General features: G+C 45.4%; 1 non-coding gene across 1 annotated transcript; it reads left to right on the forward strand.

The window, feature by feature from the left end:
- The first annotated feature begins 4,134 nt into the window (after window positions 1-4,134).
- Window positions 4,135-4,206, forward strand: TRNAG-CCC. Its single transcript has one exon. It is a non-coding gene; the product is annotated as a tRNA-Gly (tRNA).
- The last annotated feature ends 387 nt before the right edge of the window (window positions 4,207-4,593 follow it).

Here is a 4,593-nt window from a genome sequence, read left to right on the forward strand (position 1 = left end):
AAAATATTTATTTATTAATTTGGCCGCACTGGGTCTTAGCTACAGCACAAGAGATCTTTCATCTTCTTTGGAGCATGTAGGATCTTTTTTTTTAGCTGCAGCCTGTGAACTGTTAGTTGTGGCATTCTGAATCTAATTCCCTGACCTGGAATCGAACCCTGGCCCCCTGCATTGGGAGTTGCAGAGTCTTAGCCACTTGACCACCAGGGAAGTTCCTAGCTTTTTATATTCTTTCCTAATAAATCTTAATATTCATGATGGCAAGGGCTCTCAGATGAGTGTCTCCGTTTTATGTATCTATCAGGTATGGGTACCTTCATCACTTGTTCCATAGTGGGATTGGATATAGTGCTTCAGTTTCTAAAATTACACCTTTTCCTCGTAAATCTGAAACTCAAAGCAACAGCGTTTTGCAAGAAAACACTGTAGAAAGCAAACAACTCTGAAAAATAGTGATTTGGCCAAAATGGAAGCTTGAATGCATTTGTACTGCCTGAGACTGTTTTTAAGCCAAAACTGTTTTCTCTTTGCCTATCAGTAAATAAACTTTCTCTGAAAATCTTTCTCTGTTAAGGTTTAACAGATAAAAAATCATCTACTTTAAAATCTACAAATGCAAGCATGGAAAAACCCAGCTTCACATAGAGTGTGTAACGTGTTGACACTTAATTATCACGATATTGTTTATATACCTATATACTTTTGTTAAATGTTTTTGAATGTTGCATATTGTAACTTAATATGCACTTTTCCATTCCTATACACATCTGCCAATGTATCTGTTCTCTATCAATGTAACTATCTCTGTATGTGTGTTAGTCTCTTATTTGTGTCTGACTCTCTGCAACCTCATGGATTATATAGCCCGCCAGGCTCCTCTGTCCATGGGATTCTCCAGGCTAGAATACTGGAGTGGGTTGCCATGCCCTTCTCCAGGGAATATTCCCGACCCAAGGATCAAACCCAGGTCTCCTGCATTGCAGGCAGATTCTTTACCATCTGAGCCACCAGGGCATCCATCTATTTACCATCTGTCTGTGTCTATCTGTCTATCTCTCTGTCTGTCTGTCTATCCGTGGAGAGAATGGAAAACTGTCAAAAAAAAAAAAACAAGAATTCCCTGGCAGTCCAGGGTTAGGATGACAGTCTCACTGCTGAGGGCCAGTGTTCGATCCCTAGTCACAGAACTAAGAACCCACAGCCACATGGTGAAAAAAGAAAAGCCAAAAAAAAAAAAAAAGTATAAAATAATAGTAATAGTTACCTTGTCTAGGTGGTGAGATCATTTTTATTTTCTCTGAGTTATCTATATTTTTCTAATTTTTAAAGTGAGTTCATCTAACTTGAAATTAATGCCTGGTTGCTGCTACTGCTGCTAAGTTGCTTCAGTCATGTCCGACTCTGTGCGGCCCCAGAGATGGCAGGCCACCAGGCTCCCTCATCCCTGGGATTCTCCAGGCAAGAACACTGGGGTGAGTTGCCATTTCCTTCTCCAATGCATGAATGTGAAAAGTGAAAGTGAAGTCGCTCAGTCCTGTCCAACCCTCAGCGCCCCCGTGGACTGCAGCCCACCAGGCTCCTCTGTCCATGGGACTTTCCAGGTAAGAGTACTGGAGTGGGGTGCCAATGCCTGGTGGTGGTGGTCTAATTGCTCATTTGTGTCCGATTCTTTGTGACCCCATGGACTGTAGCCCGCCAGGCTCCTCCGTCCCTGGGATTCTCCAGGCAAGAACACTGGAGTGGGTTGCCATTTCCTTCTCCAATGCATCAAAGTGAAAAGTGAAAGCGAAGTCGCTCAGTTGAGCGACCCCATGGACTGCAGCCTTCCAGGCTCCTCCGTCCATGGGATTTTCCAGGCAAGAGTACTGGAGTGGGTGCCATTGCGTGCATCATGTTGCATTAACACATAATAGAATATGATACAAAGTACCATGAATGAGCCTTTGCTTGTATTGGAAACATTTAAAACAAACTGGTGATGGATTTCTGGGAGACAGGTGCTTTCAGGAAACAAGGAAGCCACCATCTGGGCATCATTAAAAGATACGTCAGCGACTTTCTCCATACGAGACTGCACAGTCCCACTGGGGGTGACGGATTGCCTGCCATTCTGCGGCACCCCCTTTAGCAGAGGAAGGAGCGATGACGCAGAAGTGCGTCCATCCTGCGAGATCCGCCTCTTCCCACAAACAAAGAGGTGATTTGTCCTCTGTCTGCTCCTTTCGTCTGGGTGATAAAGTTTATTCCCCAAGAGGAAACTTGTTTGGTCTCATCAAGAGGAGAAGGCAGAATATGCATCTTTTCTGTGGCCAGATTCTCGTCATTAGAACACGATGTCGTAAGATGGAATACCGGCGATCAAATCGCTCAGTCGCTCATCTTGTCCTTCTCTCTTTTTAGAGGTGGTTTTTGTGTGTGTGTGTGTGTGTGTGGTGTTTTTTTTGTTTTTTTTTTTTTTGCCTTTGTCTTATTTGTTTGGCCGTACTGGGTCTCAGTGTACCACTTGGAATCTTCGATCAGCAGGGTGGCGTGTGGAATCTTTAGTTGCGGCATGCGGGATATTCGATCTTTGTGCGGGATTATTTAGTTGTGGAATGTTAACTCTTAGGGCTGAGGGACCTACTTCCCTGACCAGGGATCGAATCCAGCCTGCCCCCTCTGCATTGGGAGGGCAGAGTCTTAGTCACTGGACTGCCAGGGAAGTCCCCCAGAGTCGCATTCTTAACTCTGCTTTCCAGCAGACTTCAAGGTCCTCTGTACCTTTCCTGTAAGCTCTTAAGCCATCACTCTTTTCCTCTCATCTCGTCTCAAACTCTCCTTTAAATGTTTCTCACACAACTTGTCCACTTGATAACGCAATGATCTCAAGCACCAGGTTCCTCTTCTCAGCGTACTGTTAGCATTTTGGACCAGACAACCCTGTTCTGGGGGCTGTCCTGTGCATCACGGAGTGTGGAGCAGTATCTCTGGTCTCTTCCCAAGATTGTTGTTTATGTTGTTCAGTCACTCAGTCGTGTCTGACTCTTTGCCACCTCACGGACCGCAGCATGCCAGGCTCCCCTGTCCTTCACCATCTCCCAGAGTTTGCTCAAAGTCATGTCCATTGAGTCAGTGATGGCATCTAACCACGATCACACTCCGAACCAATACATGAGGGCCCCAAATCTCTCTTCGTTTTGACCACAGAGTGACACAGCATTCACATTTTCTGTGGATTTCACCATAGTAAGGAATAATCCACATTTTAGGGAAAGAATCCATATGGAATAAATTAATCAATAAGGCACTCCATGGCAAATAGATGGGGAAACAACAGAAACAGTGACCGTCTTTATTTTCTTGGGGTCCAAAATCACTGTGGTTGGTGACTTCAGGCATGAAATTGAAAGACCATTTTTTCATGGAAGAAAATCTATGACAAACCTAGACAGCATATTAAAAGGCTGAAACATTACTTTGCCGACAAAGGTCCATCTAGTCAAAGCTATGGTTTTTCCAGTGGTCATGTATGGATGTGAGACTTGGACTATAAAGAAAGCTGAGTGTGGAAGAATTGATGCTTCTGAACTGTGGTGTTGGAGAAGACTCTTGAGAGTCCCTTGGACTGCAAGGAGATCCAGCCAGTCCATCCTAAAGGGGATCAATCCTGAATATTCATTGGAAGGACTGATGCTGAAACTTCAATAATTTGGCCACCTGATGCGAAGAGCTGACTCATTGGAGAACACCCTGATGCTGGGAAAGATTGAAGGCAGGAGGAGAAGGGGACGACAGAGGATGAGATGGTTGGATGGCATCACTGACTCGACAGACATGAGTTTGAGTAAGCTCCAGGAGTTGGTAATGGACAGGGAGGCCTAGCATGCTGCAGTCCATGGGGTTGCAAAGAGTCAGACACGATTGAGCAAGAAATAAATAAGGAATGACGTGATAAGGGGAAGCAGACGTCTCCCACGGTAACAGAAAGGAACTGGAGATTGAGAGCAAATTTCCTCAGCTAACTCTTCTGTCCCAAAAGAAGGAAGAAAAGGCGCAGTTGCTCTCAGCATGTTCTGAACGGACAGCGTTTGCTTTCTGTATCAACAACGGGGATGCTTCACAACCTTACACGTGTGGCGTCATTCATACACTGCTTCCCTGCTGGCTCAGAGGTTAGAGCGTCTGCCTCCCATGCGGGAGACCCGGGTTCGATCCCTGGGTCGGGAAGATCCCTTGGAGAAGGAAATGGCAATCCACTCCAGTATTCTTGCCTGGAGAATCCCATGGACAGAGGAGCCTGGTAGGTTACAGTCCACGGGGTCGCAAAGAGTCAGACACGACTGAGCGACTTCACCTTCACCTTCTCCTCCCTTGCCCAGAATTGTCCCGACTGTATAGCTGCTGTCTTTCTGCAGCTGAAAAAGAAGTGCTGAGGCTATTTAAATACATACTGTATGCTTGCACATTACATAGCAGAAGCATTTCCTGTAAGATAAGGAAGTGAACACTATCTCTTTGTACGGGACAGTCTTGCTTGTGTTAAATAGCAGTCAGTGCCCTGCTATAGGGCTTCCCTGCTGACTCAGTGGTAAAGAATCGGCTGCTGCAGCAGGT

Source organism: Capra hircus (genome assembly GCF_001704415.2).
Source record: "Capra hircus breed San Clemente chromosome X unlocalized genomic scaffold, ASM170441v1, whole genome shotgun sequence".
Lineage (NCBI taxonomy): Eukaryota > Metazoa > Chordata > Mammalia > Artiodactyla > Bovidae > Capra > Capra hircus.